Genomic DNA, 16,830 nt, shown 5'->3' on the forward strand with positions numbered 1-16,830 from the left:
TTCCCTTTTCTCACCCATCTTCCAATCCCTCTCCCATTTGGCAACCATCAAAATGTTCTCTGTATCTATGAGTTTGTTTCTGTTTTGTTTGTTCGTTTGTTTTGTTCTTTAGGTTCCACATATCAGTGAAATCTCACAGTGTTTGTCCTTCTCAATCTGACTTACTCCATTCAGCGTAATATCCTCTAGGTCCATCCATGTTGTTGCAGATGGCAAGATTTCATTCTTTTTGTGGCTGAGTAATATTCCATTGTATATATGTACCATCTTTTCTTTATCTATACATCCATTGATGGACACTCAGGTTGCCTCCATATCGTGGCTATTGTAAATAATGCTGCAATGAACATATGGATGCACATGTCCCTTCAAAGTGGTCTTTTGGGTTTCTTGGGATAAATACTCAGAAGTGGGATTACTGGGTCCTATCTCTTGTGATAGCCGTTGTTTTAAAGTCTGTTTTGTCTAGTATAAGTATTGCTACCCCAGTTTGTTTTTTGTTTCCATTTTCATGAAATATCTTTTTCCATCCTTTTAACTTTGAGTCTATGTGTGTCTTTCAATTTGAAGTGAGTCTCTTATAGGCAGTCTATGTAAGGGTCTTGTTTTCTTATCCATTCACCCACCCTATATATTTTGATTAGAACGTTTAATCCATTTACATTTAAAGCAATTGCTGATAGATATGCAGTTACTGCCATGTTATTATTCTTTTTTTTTCTTTCTTCTTTTTAAAGAAGTCCCTGTAAGATTCCTTGTAATACTGGTTTGGTGGTGATGAACTCGTTTAGCTTTTTCTTGTCTGGGAAGCTCTTTACCAGTCCTTCAATTCTAAATGGTAGCTGTGTTGGGTAAAGTAGTCTTGGTTGTAGGTCCTTGATTTTCATCACTTTGAGTATTTTGTGCCAACCCCTCTGGCCTGCAAAGTTTCTGTTGAGAAATCAGCTGACAGTCTTATGGAAGCTCCCTTCTAGGTAACTACTGCCTTTCTCTTGCTGCTTTTAAGATTCATTCTTTGTCTGTAAACTTTTGCCATTTTAACTATCTTATGTCTTGGTTTGGGCCTCTTTGGGTTATTTTTGTTTGGGACTCTGCACTTCCTGGGCTTATATCTATTTCCTTAGCCAGGTTAAGGAAGTTTTCTGTCATTATTTCTTTAAATAGTTTTCAATTCTTTGCTCTCTCTCTACTCCTTCTGGTACCCACAGGATGCGAATGTTGGTATGCTTGATGTTACACAAAAGCCCCTTAAACTCTCCTCATTTTTTTGGATTCTTCTTTCTTTTCTAATTGGTATTTTTTGCTACCTTACCTTCCAAATTGTTGATTCAATCCGCTGCTTCGTCAAATCTACTGTTGATTCCTTCTAATGTATTTTTTATTTCAGTTATTGTATTATTCATTTCTGACTGGTTCCTTTTTGTTTTCTGTCTCCATTTTTTATGCTCCTATCTCTTTTTTGAAGTTCTCTCTGAACTCATTGGGCATCGTTATAACCAGTGTTTTGAATTGTGCATTTGATAGATTGTTTGTCTCCATTTTGTTTAGTTCTTTTTCTGGAGATTTGTTCTGTTCTTTCATTTGGAACATGTTTCTTTGTCTCCTCATTTTGGCCACTTCCTTGTTTTTGTTTGTATGTTTTAGGTAGAACTGCTAAGTTTCCCGGTCTTAGTAGAGTGGCCTTATGTAATAGGTGTTCTGTGTGGCCCAATGGAGCAGTCTCCCTGCTCATCTGAGTCTTCAGGTGTGCCCCTTGTCTGTGCCCTCCTGTTGTAGTTGAGCTTGGTTGCTGTTTGCATGTCAGTGGCAGAAACTCACTCTCGGGATGATTGGTTGTGAGGACTGGTCATGGCTACAGTGGAGGGGCTGTTGTGCAGGGGCTGACCCTATGGAACAGGATTGGCTTTAGTAGAGCTCTGGTGCCTTCCCAGTCTGCCCTTGGGGTGTGTTATTTGTGGAAGTTGGGTGGTGCTCTGTTGTGGTCTGAAGCTGGCCACCAGGTGTATTGGTTCTGGGGCCTCTTGGGAGGGGCTTGTGCAGGCCAAGATCAGTTGCACAGGGCTACCTCATATGAACTACAAAGTGATCTGCAGATAGTTTCCACTTGTGCTGGGCTTGGAGGTGGTTGGGAGAATCAGGGCTACAAACTGATGCCGGCTGCTGCTAGTGCCAGGCTTGGGGCTGCTTAGCAAGAGGTACAGGGCATGCCAATGCCAGATGCAGCTCATTTGGGGTTTGTGAACTTTTGAGAGATTTTAGGAAAGTCTGCAGCATGAGCCAAGATAGGCTTTGTGTATGGAAAAGGGACTGGAAGGGGCTTAGGTAGGGCCTCAAGTTGGGTGGGGTTAGATCTCACCAGGGTGCGGTGATCAGTATTAGCTACGTTGATGGAGACGCATATATGGTATCCACCTGTGTCTGTATGTAGATTGAGGGGAGGAGTCAACAAAGAAAAATGGCTTCTGCCAGCACTTCTGTTTCGGAGAATGCTGCCCCTCCAGCCCTCGCCCTACAGGCAGATAATTCACTTCCTCCCCACATGTCTCTGGTGCCTTTCAAGCTGCTGTCCCAGCGCTGGAGCTCAGAGTAAGTGAGTCCATCAGTGAGTAAGTGCATGCATGGGCCCTATAAGGGGAGTGCCTGGGACTCCAGCTGCCCTCTGTCCCACTAAACCACTATCTCCACTGTGTTTCACAGCCAGAGTCATGGGGACTTCTCTCCCTGGCACTGGAGCCCTGGGCTGAAGAGCTTGGTGTGGGGCTGGGACCCCTGCTCTTCAGGGGGGAACCTCTCTGCAGCTGAAATAGCCTGGGTGTGCGGCCAGCCCATTCCACTTCTCCATCCCTCCTACCAGTCTCTCTGTGGTTTCTTCTGTATATCCTTAGTTATAGGACTTCTGTTCAGCTAGACTTCAGGTGATTCTCAATGATGGTTGTTCTATAGTTGTAATTTTGATGTGGTCATCAGAGGAGGCAAGCACAGAATTTATATACTCTGACTTCTTGACCAAAAATTCTAAAGTTTTCTGTATAGCGTTCATATTTATTAAGTTTATTAGGCACCCAGGGAACTTCTCAAAATACAAAATGTCTTAGACTTATGCTCAAAATATTTATGATCTCTGAATTTGTGTAATAACTTGTTTTTTATTATACCTTTAAATATACATTACATTATATTTAATGAATAAAATAAGCTAGATGTAGAGTCATGTAAAGACTTTCTTATGAAATGCTAATGCTTACCTAAGCACAGAACAAAATAAGGCATACTTGGGGCACAAGTCAGAAAATATGATATGGAAATTGTACATAGGTCAAATAAAGATGATAAAGTCCTTTCTCTAAAAATTAAATGGTGTCAAGAATTAAGACCTTTCATTCATTAAAAAAAATTTGATTTGTCAGAAAAGTTATCTGACACTTGGAAATAGCCAGAAGAGGATTTTGTGTATTCTTTTAGTGCGATTCTAGGTTTAATTTTGTATTAAATGGGCTATTTAAAAATGTTGTAGGGCAGAGGTTAACTTGTGGATTCTTTTTTTACCATAGAGATGTAAATAATTTCTGTCTGGTGGAAAAGAAAATTCTAATGGTTTTACTGTTTATTACCCTGTTGGAAATTAACCAGTTAAATGTAGTCCAGCAATCTTATTCTAACATTGCCTGTACATATTTAGCTTTAAAATACTTTTTAAAGTGTTTTACCATCTTACTGGTTCCCTTGTTAATTATTTGAATGAAATGTTTTACCTATATTCATTTTACATTTGCATAGGAGTCATTTGCTTTAATAACTTTTGACTGCTGAGTCATGTAATTTTATTTGCTTGAATCGTGATTTTCAATTTTTGAAAATTTTACTTTAACCAACTTTCAAAACATAGTTACATAATTTAAGGTCCGAATGGTACCATGTGATCAGCATCTTGTCTAACACCCTTGTCTTCTGGATGAAAAAAATGAGGCTAAAAGAAGCAAACATACTTGCTTGAATTTAACCAAATGATTGATTTAGAATGTTTGGTGTTGGAAATGATTTAGAAAGTTAGAGATACAAAACTTTCTCAAAGATTTCATTATCTAAGACAATAAAACAAGAAATACTAGTTTGATAAACCCTGAAGGTCTTACATAAGTATATTTATGTGTATTAATAATTTTAGGGCAGGGAGTGGAATAATCAAGGAAGCGTCTTACACTATGAAACTTTTGATAATCACATTGCACTATGTTCATGCTGTGTGCTAGGCAGTGTGGCTGTATACATTAATGAGTAACTTTTAATATGTTAATCACCAATTAAGCCCTATCATTAGACTTTAAGTTTTAATTTTAGTGGAAAAAGTTGAGGAAAGCGATTCTTTGAGAAATATCTAGAAATAATCTCTCATTCTAAAGAGAGGATTTTTTTTTAACTCACAGTGAGTTTTACTCTATCTCAAATCTATTGTTGACTACTACTGTTTAAAATGACAGTTTGGAGTCATTTTTGTGGTTGGACAAATAGATATATTTAGTTTAATATGTCCTGAGGACATCGTTGTGTTCCAGTATGGAGGTAAAATAGTAGATGTTCATAATGGATATCCTGATTAATCAAAAATATGCTAGTTTTATAAATTCAGGGTCACTTTGAGAAGCTGATTAAAATACACGCTGGCAACATAATTCTGCGTATAATTTCAAAGGGCTTTTGGACCTCTGGGCCACCATTCATGGAACTCTTTCCTCTCAGGTCTGTGCTCTCCCACGTCACGAACTCTTGTCTGACAGTGTAGTTAAGAAGTTGGGAAATAATAGTATTCACTTTAGAATGATCATCACCTAATGTGTTTTAAAAGTTTTGTTTTTATACAAAGGTGAAAGCTTAGGTTCTGGAAAAAAGTTATTTAAATAATTTTTAAAATATTTAAACTTAATTTAAAAGTATTTAAACTTTATTTAAATAAAGTATTTAATGAGATGACAAAGTCGAGGGACTATTGACTTTTTTTCAATGAATTTTTTTTATTAGTTTCAGGTGTACAAAGCAATGTAATAGTTAGACATTTAAACCTCCCATATAGTGATAACCACCCCCCAAGACTACCCCGCTAACATCTTATATAGCTGTTACAATACCATCGACTATCTTCCCTTTGTTGTACTCCACATCCCATGACTACATATACCTATATATTTAGTTACAGTTGACATTCAGTATTATTCTTCTTCAGCTCTTCAGGTGTACAGTGCATTGGTCAGGCATCTACACAGTTTATGGCATGATTCCCCTGATAAGTCCAGTGCTCATCTGGCACCTTACATGATCTTTACCACATTGTTGATTATATTCCACATACTGCATTAACTATCAACTTATATGTCTTAATGCCTTTAACTTTTTCACCCTGACTCCAACCCCATTTCCATCTATCACCCTGATAGATCTAGTACCTATCTGGCACCATACCTAGTTATTATAATATTTTTGACTATATTCCTTATGCTATAACCTACATCTCCATGACTACTGTATAACACCCAATTTGTTCTTCTTAATCCCTCCCCCTTTCACCTGTCCTTAACCCCCCTCCCATCTTAATGAAGTCTCTCTAAGTCCTTGTAATACTGGTTTGGTGGTGATGAACTCCTTCAGCTTTTTGTCTGGGAAATTCCTTGTCTGTCCTTCAATTCTAAATGACAGCCTTGCTGGGTAGAGCAATCTTGGTTGTATGTCATTGCTTTTCATCACTTGGACTATTTCCTGCCAATCCCTTGCTTGCAAAGTTTCTGTGGAGAAATCAGCTGACAGTCTTAGGGGGGGTTCCCTTGTAGGTAGTTACCTAACTGCTTTTCTCTTGCTGCTTTTAAGATTCTCTCTTTGTATTTAACTTTTGGCATTTTAATTATGATGTGTCTTACTGTGCGCCTCCTTGGGTTTATCTTGTTTGGGACTCTCTGTGCTTCCTGGGCTTATATGTCCATTTCCTTCACCAGGTTAGGGGAGTTTTCTGTCATTATTTCTTCAAATAGGTTTTCAATTCCTTGCTATCTTCTCCTTCTGGTACCCCTATTATGCAAATGTTGGTATGCTTCATATTGTCTCAGAGGTCCCTTAAACTATCCTCAATTTTTTGAATTCTTTTTGTTGTTGTTGCTATTCTTGGGTGTTTTGTGCTACCTTACCTTCTACATCATTGATTGAATCCTCTGCTTCATCTAATCTGTTGATTTCTTGTAATATATTCTTTGTTTCCATTGTTGTATCCTTTATTTCTGACTGGTTCTTTTTCATGGTTTCCATCTCCATTTTTATGAGATCATAGAACATTCTTATAACCAGTGTTTGGAACTCTGCGTCTGATAGATTGCTCATCTCCATTTCACTTTGTTCTTTTTCTGGAGCTTTGTTCTGCTCTTTCATTTGGGACATGTTTCTTTGTTGCCCCATTTTGGCTTCCTCCCTGTGTTTGTTTCTATGTAATTGGTAGGGCTGTTATGTCTTCCGGTCTTAGTAGAGTGGCCTTGTGTAGTTTGTGTGCTGTAGGGTTCAGTTGCGCAGTCTTTCTGGTCACCTGAGCTATGCACTCCAGGTGAGTCCCTCATGTGGTTTGTGTGTGCCCTCCTCTTGTAGTTGAGCCTTGGTTGATAATTGCACATCAGTGTGAGGGACTGACCCTTGGGCTCACTGGTTGTGAGGGCTGGCCTTGACTACAGTGGAAGTGTTGTTGTGCAGGGGTTGATCCTACAGAGCAGGATCTGTCTCATCAGGACTCTGGTGCCTGCCCAATCTGCCCCTTGGCTGTGTCATACTTGTAGGCAGCTGGGTAATGCTCCAGCTCATTTTGAAGCTGGCCACTGGGGGCACCAGCCCCAGGACCACCTCAGAGGGGATCCGCTGTAGATCTACTTCAGCCACAGCCCATGCCCCGCCCGGGGGCACCCAACAGGAGCCAGAAAGAAATCTGTAGATGGCTGCCGCCTGTGCTGTGCTTGGAAGCACCTTGAGAGGCCAAGACGCGAACCAAGGCCGGCTGCCACTAGTGCCAACTTAGTGCCAGCTTAGAGGTGAACCTTTGAGAGCCCCTTTGGAAAGTGCAGCTTGAGCCAAGGCAAGTGGCCACTAAAAGCAGCCTGGGTGTGCCCGAAAGTTGGGCAGGACAAGGTTTCGAATCACCAGGGCAGGGCTCACAAACAGCAGAGACTCAGAAATGGCGGCTGCCTGTGTTAGTGCGCAGGGAAGGGGGAGGACTCAACAAAGAAACAATGGCTTTCAGCAGCTCCTCCGTCCAGGAGAAAGCCGCCTCTCCGGCCCCTGTCCCAAGCCAGACAACTCAATTCCCCACCATATGTCCTGCCACCTTTCCAGCTGCTGCCCCAGCACTCAGAGCGAGTAAGTCCATGCATAGTCCCTTTAAGAGGAGCGCCTGTGAGTGCAGCTGCACTGTCTCACTCAGTCACAATGTCCACTGTTTTTCACAACCAAAAATTATGGGGACTTCTCTTCCAGCACTGGAACTCTGGGTTGGGATGGGGCTGGGATCTCTCACTCATTTAGGGGATGGGGGACCCCCACAGCCAAAATAGCCCTCCCGATCTTTAATGGTGCAGCCCATTTTGTGTCTCTGACCTTCCTAACAGTCTGAAGGTTGTTTCTCCTGCATGTCCTTAGTTGAAAGGCTTCAGTTCAGCTTGATTTTAGTTGATTCTCAATAATGGTGGATTTGTAGATGAGTTGTAATTTTAATGTGGTTGTGAGAGAAGGTAAATGCAGCGTTTACCTATTGTGCCATCTTGGTTGTCCCAGGGACCATTTACTTTTGTAGTATTTTAATATTTTCAGCCCATGCCATCATTCCCCAATTTACTACCATTCACTTAATCAGGTAGAGAATGAAATCCTTTGAGTTTATTTTCGTTCAATCCTTTAATTTATTAAAGATTATCAGATTTTTTTCTGCTCTGATATACAAATGATCCCAGATAGTCAGTTATTTTATAATGTCTTAGAATATGAAGAAAGTTAATTTAATGTGTACAATTAAATGAAGATACTTGATTTACTGCCAAGGGTTTTCTGGACATAAGCATAGTGCTCTAACTTTTTATAGAGCCATTTTCTTAAAAAAAAAAAAAAAAAAAAAATGAATGGGCTTATCCCAAGGGAATTATTTCCTTGACATTTGTGGAAAGAATGTAACCCTTTCTTATTGTTCCTTTGGCCAGTCAGATGAATTCAGTGTCTAGACTCATTTCACCTTTTATCCCCTTACTCATTCAGCCACAGCTGTCTTAAGTCGAAATACAGCATCTTCCCTAATTTATAAGCTCTTTAGTCCCCTGGGATAGAGCTCTGCTATTAGAAAGGTCTGACTCTGTCAGGTTGCTGGCAGAGTCTGTTCTGCAACCTAAAAATTCACATGGTAAGTGAATGAAGTCACAGAAATCCTTTCTTATGCCAGCATTGTTTATGGTTAAATTAGTTCCTTTTTTTTTTTTTTTTTAATCTTAGAAAGGTACCTTTTACTCTCAGGATTCCAGGGTACATTTAGGTTGTGGATAAAAAAATATACATAATTATGTGCACATTAAGAAATCTCTGTGCATCTTCTTTCTTAAAAAGTAATCTATATTTCTTCACAGCACTTGCAAAGATTTCTGAAGCTTTGGCGACAAAGAGCTAAAATACAAAGAAACCCCCCTTGTCAGTGGCTTTAATCACATGCTGCAGAAGAGTTAGCTGTGCTGTATCTCAAAAGGCAAACTGGTCTGCAGAAAGTGGGACCAGTCACCAATTGAGACTGAAACAGCTGTGATTTTGCAAGATGTGCCAACATTTCTTTAGTTCCAGGACACTAGATGTTATTTGGCTCATAAAGTACCCTATGTTATGGGCTCAACTTCTGTTTAGGAGAACAAGAAATCTTGTTCTGTATCCCCATTTCAGGCCCTCAGGAGTATTAAAAATTGAGGTCAACATTTTTTATTTTTATTTTTTTGTTTACTTCATAGTACTTTTTTTTAAACAAACATACTATAATTAAGATATCTTCTCTAACTTCATGAAAATTCATTACTATTCAGCTTTCAAGATTCAGGTCTTTCTTAAGAGAATGAAAAACAATTTATTGCATCTCCTAGGAGACTCACTCTTCCTCTCTTTTAGTCAGGTTGCAAGTGACAGTTAAAGTAAGGACTTTCCTAAGAGTTTTAGTGACTGTTGTGGCCATTTCCTTTTGGTTGCAAGTAATGATAATATGTTGTGTTTAAAGAGGAGTGACAGGGCAGCCTCAGGAGTAGCAAATTCCTAATTAAAGACACAGATTCATAGTTAAATCTTGTCTTTAGCCCAGGCTACCTACTAAATGCTACTAACCCCTTCAAATTGTGAAAACTAAAAATGTCTCCAGATATTGCAAAATATCTCTTGGGAGGCAAAATCATTCCCTCATTGAGAACTGCTACTTTTGTCCATTGATAGAAGGTCCTCCATAAAAGGTAAACATTTTAATTTTTTTGTCCTCTCAGATTCAGTTAATGAAGATTTTCTCTGTCAAATTCCTTGTGTTAGAATGTCCTGTGATGTTCTATGACATCATTCAGAGCCCTAAGACATCTGATGGTTTGGGGAAAGGGATTATTGAATGAAGCCACCTGAGAGTAAGGAGTAAAAGACATTTTGGTTTCTAAAATAAATATTTTAGGTGAAAAATTTAAGAGCTTATGATAAATTAAATATTGGGGCAAATATTTTGGAATGGGTGGTGGTGGCAGGTAAAAGTGCTTGAAAATGTGTGATTTACCTTCCTCAGTCCCACGGCCCATTATCTGTATTCTTGAAGACACCTGGACTATAAAGAAGCCATACTCTCACTAGGGAGCCAACAGCCCTGTGGGAACCTCCTCTGACAGAATGTCATAAAAAGTAAAGGGGAAGAAGAGTAGCAAAGTTTTATTAGAGTAGAATTGTTCGGCCATGATACAGTTAGCAGTCAATCGGCAGTGCAGACTGTCACTGGGAAATAGAAGAACAGGATGGAATACCGATAGGCTAGGCTAAGTAATGCTGCAGTGACAAAATGCCATCAAATCTCAGTGGCTTCAAACAACAGATTTCTCACAGCACAGGTCCATCACAGCTTCACAGGAGGGCTTTGCTTTTTCATAGACACCTAGAGACCCAAGCTGATGAGGCAGCCTGGATGTTTCCATTGCTGTGCCTGAGTGAAAGAAAGTTCTAAAGGGCTTGCACCTTCCAGTCACAACTCACCGGACTAAAGCAGTCTGGAAAGCGGGGAAACTGGAACTAGCTGGTGAATAACATTGGTAACTATAGCAGATGGTGAAAGCTACAAGTGGTGACTGATTGCAGTTAAGCAAATATAACCTAAATCTATTATTGTCTGTCTAATAGACCCTCTTTTTCTGGGGACAACCCACCCCACCTAGCTTCACTTCTGCCTGGGCTTCCAGGCCACAGGTGATATGTTCAATGACGTACATGTGACTTGAGCTGGACAAATCATAGTCTTCTAATTCAGTTCTGTTTCCTGTTATGATTGATTCAAAATTGAACATGGGTCAATCAGAAAACTTTCCTCAAAGTTTTAGAACTGAAAAGAATGAAAAAGAAACCAGGGCCCAGGACAAAGTAATAACGGGTAATATTCTTGAGATCTTAGACAGACTTTCCTCTTTGTGAGCTGGAGAAAGTCAATTGCAGAGAAAGAGGAAAGATAGAGGTGAAACTTGTAGAAGTGCTGATAGGCCAAATGCTCATGTCTGATGCCTTTTGATTCCTTGCATTAGTTGCTCTAGAGGTTCTTCCAGTTCTTGGTTCCCTTGAAATGGCTCAGCATCCTTTTTTAACTCACCAAATTTTTGCTTCAACTTAATCTTGGTCAGTTGTTTTTCTGATTCTTGCAACAAATGGAAAATCTAGAATTGGTTTCACAGACAGGTTTTTTTCTAATTTATCAATTTTAGAAAGTATATCATGATTTCTTTCTATGACAGATAAAGATGTTCATGCTCTCAAATTTTCTTCTCCCACTTCTTCCCTTTGCAAAACAACTTCTAAAATATGTGTCCTCATGCTTACGTTATTAATCATCTTATTAGTCACCTTTGGCTTCCACTTTGTCACCCAAGCATTTATTCTATATTTGAATGGATTTCCTGCTTACCATCCATTACAGTTTCCTCACTCATGACATTTTTGTTTGTTTTTTCCTTATTCATTGCTTTCCTGGCGAGCTTTATTATCAAATATTTTTTGCAGACTTACTCAGTGTTTGTGAGAGTGGATTGGAATGTGTGTTGGGGCGAGGATGAGGAAGAGATGGAGAAGTAATTTAGAATGCTCTAGAAATTGCATAGGCAGAGGATAATCAAGGAATGAAGTAGGATGGGTCTAATTTTGAAGTATTTTTCATACATAATTGTGGACCATTATGTATGTGAAGATTCAAAGGGAATTAACATTGTGAAAAAAAATATCATTACTATGGGAGAGTACTTGAAAACATATTCTAAAAACACTGTTAAAACAGTTTGCTTTGGTGTTAGGTATATTTTCTTTAGTTATAGTCATTACGTACTAGTCTTCTCTAAAGAGAAATATCTAAACCAAAGAAGGTCGTCTGAGTCTGTATCACTGAAAAAAAAGATTCAGAAGGATGGATACACACACACACACACACACACACACACTCACACTTACTCTCACATGGAACAAGAAATCCAGATAAGGAACTAGATTGTTTTCTTTTTTCTTAATGAACTTATTTTTTTTCAGAGTTAATTATAAACCAAGTTACTGTTATCAGGATCGAGGCTCTGAATGCAGGTTGGGGTACTCCAAACCATGAGATTAAATCCAGATCTCAGGATTTTCTGACCCAATTTGCTCTCAGCTGGTAATGATTAAAGAATTTATTTGCTAATTTAGTTGGGTTAGGGCTTTATTTATTCATTCATATAACAAATATTTGTTGAGTGCCAACTATATGCCAGGCATTTGGGATGTAGCCGAGAAAAAGAAAAAAAAAGTACATTAGTCTTTAGCAACTTCTTTTCTTCAAATCTTTGATCATTAAATTGTAAGGGTTAATATCTGTGTATATGATATAAGAAATATCAGAGGTATTCGCCAAAATTTTCCGTACTTAAGAAACTAATTTTATATAGAGTTCCCTTAACCTTCTGTTCTGTTCTTCAAGTGTTCCTATCAAAAATAGAAATATTACTTTTCAGATATCTGTGTGTATATTATCAGAATCTCTTGAGTAATAGCTCAAATATTCTTCATAATAGCTCCAGCCAATGCATTTTATTATCAGGAATTGTGTGTTTTGTGTATTTTTCATTCTGGTCTTTTCCCATTTTATCTTTGGTAGAAAAATCACCAGTATAAATCATAACAAAGACTACAGGAAGAAATAGTTTGGATTTTTGCCCATCTTGGTGGTATACTTTCAAATCAAGGAAGTGTTCTAAAATCAATATTTAAATAGCATTTGGCAAAATGTTCTGCCCTGAAAGAAATGGATGATATTTTTTGAAGAGGAGGAATAATGGGAACCAGACAGCAAAGTTCAAGAAGCCATCCTCAGTAAACCTGCTTCTTTTGTTGCAACATAATCCCTTTCAAGGGCTTTCAACATCCCAGGTCTCTTCCTCCATTACTAGCAGTCTTCTTCTCTTTACATTTTCTTTTTAAGTGCATGAAGGAATTGCTACTTCTATTTTATTTTTTTTCTAGAACTCTCTTCAATGCAATTTCTTGTTATTGGAGTAACTTTTCAATAACATACAGTCATTTCTTCTTTGTAAAATCTCCAGTGGTTCTTTCCATTTTCCACTAATGCTGCTTTCTCTTCTCCTTCTCTGAGACACAGAAATACCGCGTTCGATATTCTGTCCTCTTCTCCTGCTTTACTTCCCCTAAGGCTATCCAGTTTTCCCCTCTTCATCATTGCTCTCAAGAAATTCATAGCTTTGTTTCTACTGCCTTGGCAAATGGCAGCTAAATTGGCCTGGCCACTTGTGAGTACCTACACAAACTTCTTGCTTGTCTTATCTTTCAACCCTTTAAAAGTTTCTTCTGTGAGAATTACACACCATTTAAAAAACTGACAGCATGAGATTAAAAAAAAGCAAGAGGCAAATAATGGGTAGAATGACATAGAGATCTGGTTGTTATTTAGGTTCATTTGGTTTTTATTTATATTTTGAAAATGATTACATATGAGTTCTGGAGAGTTGTGACATGAAACAATATGGCAAGTCTCATAATAATACCATATCAGATGCTTGCTATGAGGCTGGCATGGTGCGATGCACTTCAAAAATATTAACTACTTTAGTCCTGATGACTATCTTACAAATGAGGTAATGGAAGAATGGAGAAGCTAATAATTCATCCAAGGACAAACAGCCAGGAAGTGACCATACTGAGGTTCAGATCCAAATCTACTTCACTTCACAATTTATGTTTCTTATAAACAGGCCACCGAGCCTTCCCAATTCCATCCAGTGCTCTCTCCACTCTTGTCACAGTGCCTTAGTTCTCCGAGAAAATATGTATTTCTTATACACATTGAAAAATTACAGAAACCACGATTAAGTGTTTAAGTGGAAAAATTGACTAATAGACATCTGATAGAGATAAGCATAGCCACTCAAATTTACAGTATCTCTCGCACGTCTGGTTCTACTCACACATGAGATGGTAATCTTCAATGTTGCTCAGTATCAGTTCCTAATATTTAAAAGTGTTATCATGTTGGGCTTCGTGATTCATAGGAGACAAAGAGAATTTCAACTCTCAGTTGCAAACTCCATCCATTTGTCATGATGCTGAGTTTACATAGAACTAAGGCACAAAATAAATACCTCTTTCTGTTCCAAGCCTCGGTGAACATTTTTCTTGATTCATTTGGATTCTTCGGGTGAGAAAGTCACAATGTAAAGACGTTCTTTACATTCAATGTTGTGAGTTTGAACAAAGGGCTGTGAGACTGCTATGGTGTCAAAGCTGGTGGAGTTCACAGAACAAAGGCAGGCAAAGCCCACTTAAAATCACAGCATTCCACTGCGTTTTAGTTTGTGTTGTTAAGTCGAAAATTGAATTTACTAGTTTGCAAGTAGATAGAATAGCCAGTGGAGCTCTGGTCAACTGATTAGTTAGAGTGTTTTAAAGCAAGAGATTGAAGAAACAAAGAACAGCTTTAAACTCATATAAAATCAACTCTGTGCTGGGAAAAAATTCTTATTTTCACTTAGAGTTATATAAGAAAGTTTATTTTCATGACTAAACAGTGATACTTTATAAAATTTTATACCATTGATTTGATTGAAGCTTTCTTTTTTTTTTTTTTTTTTTTTTTTTTTGGCATTCTTTTTGCCAGTTATATGAGTGACAACAACCATTTTTTTTTATTTTTTTTTTTACTAAGTCCTCAGTATATGCTCAACATTCCAGTATCTATTTGGTTGGCTTATATAAAGTTTTGGAACTTTTATATTGAGAATTATGGAAAATTGAAAAGTAAAAATATACACATCTTCTTTTATAGACAGGTATGCACACTTTTTAAAAGAACATTGGGACTTTCCATGCAGCCACCGCATCATAACTATGAAGCAGCATCAAAGTTTATGGACAGTGGGTTATCTGAGAGCGTGACACACAAAGTAATGTGCAATTCATGGCTTCAGTTCAGTTGCTTTTTTGTTTGTTTTGTTTTGAGGAGGATGAGGTGCTTTTTTAGAATACAATGATCTGTCTTATAAACCCAAGATACTCTATCAAATCGGTTTCACTACCATAATGTAGAAATCAGAGAGAGAAGCCAATCCCAAAAACCTGGTTAGTACAAAAACCATTTTATAGGAGGCTATTGTTGGAAAACAAAGCTCCATAAATTCTATCTGTGAAGGTATGCATTTGTATGGCAATTGATTTATTTTTATTAATGTATTTCCCTATGTCATTCCAAAAATGATTTGAAACATCTAGCTTCCAGGTAGGAGTAGTAAAATACTTAAAGCTATAAAAATACAAATGATGAACACTTAAAACCAGAATTTAGGAAAATAGAAAATTAACTAAGAAATAAAGTAACTATTTTGAAGAAGTTTGGTATAAATACAGGACCTCAGGAAATAGAAAAAAAATCAGCAAATCACTCAGGACCAGAATAATCAAAGTATAAGAGGATTTCTTAACTATGTGAGAAAGAAATGTTTCCAGTGTCAAAGCTATGTAAGTTTCACCAATTCCAATATTAGTTTTTGAGATTAGAACCAAATTATAATATATATATTTATACTATACAGTATATATAAATATGAATTTAATGCATTATATTAGGTATATTTTATACATATATTTATATATTTTGTATTTGTATATATATATGATACACATATATGTGTGTATTTACTACATACATACCTGTAAAATATGTGCATATTCTATACATATATGCACATATGTATTAATATCTGCATACATACGTATATAATAGATACACACATACATTTATAATATATCTGTATATTTTATGCATATATGTATCTATATCATATAAGTCTCTATGAAAAAATATTTTTAAAGTCTGGGCCATAGAAATCTAAAGCTTCAGTGAAAGGTGGACATTAAATATCTGCTCTTTGACCCAACATTTGACAAGGAAGCTCATATTTGTCTGTCTGGGAAAAACGCTACTCCAAGCAATCAGAAGCCTGATCCTATGTCCCACGTTGGTTTGGAGTCTAACTCTGCAGTACCTGAGAAAGCCAGAATCACCCAGCTGAGACATTAATATAAAAGCTGATGTTTGTGATACCCGCGGGATGCATGAAGTAATGCAGAATTTCCCCGGAGAGTCAGCCAGTCAGCATAGGACACCTCAGCAAAAAAACAAGCCCTTTTCGAATAGGTACAAAATTTAAAAATTAAAGAATATAGAAATTCTTTATCATGAAACCAGGTTTACAGACATAAAATAGAATTATTGCACTCATCATTTGAAACAATAAGTAAAGAAAACTATAAAATGGTAATGGACAATTGAATGCTTTAATTGTTTAGTAATTTGTCAAACGATTGCAAAGTATAGTAGATAGGAATCCGAGATTGGGGCTAGACAAAGCCTGACATTAAATCTCAGCTGGGCCACTTTCTTGTCATGTGTCCTTGGACAAGTTGACCAACTCTACTGAACCCCAAGATCTTCATCTGCAAAATGAGAAGGAAAACAGTAGTACCTGCCTGATTGAATTATTGTGAGGATTAAATTAGATAATGTATTTGATATGCCTGGTAATACAGTGCCTGCCATAGAGTGCTATAATTTGCTCTAGAATAAATTGTGTGTTTTAAAATTTTAAACTATTTAATAGGGAGAATGGGTGCTGTATTGCAAAAGTGAATACTTTGGAAGCAAAAGGCAAATATTCTTATATTCAAATATCTGAAGACATCTCCTTCGGGAAGGGGGAAATAATTATAAGGGCTTTCCTCTAAAGCAAAAACAGAACCATGGTTGGAAGTTATAAGGAGCATAATATTATTCCAATTTAAGAAACTTTCTCACAGTCAGAACTTTTCATAAATTCTCTCCTGAAGACGTTTGAGTAGACTGGTGAATCCCATGTTGGGTGGGTGCATCTGACTCAATTCTAGAGTTTTAGATACATGCCCTGCCAGACTTTCATTGGGAAAGAAAAATTGATACAAGAGAAAAATTGGGGAATGAAAGAAAAAAAGTAGAGATCAGTGCCATTGTAGGGTACTCTTTCTCAGTTATTCATGAGTGAATAGTGTGTTATGTTTACA

The sequence above is a fragment of the Rhinolophus sinicus genome, linkage group LG07, assembly GCF_036562045.2.
Source record: "Rhinolophus sinicus isolate RSC01 linkage group LG07, ASM3656204v1, whole genome shotgun sequence".
Taxonomy (NCBI): Eukaryota; Metazoa; Chordata; class Mammalia; order Chiroptera; family Rhinolophidae; genus Rhinolophus; species Rhinolophus sinicus.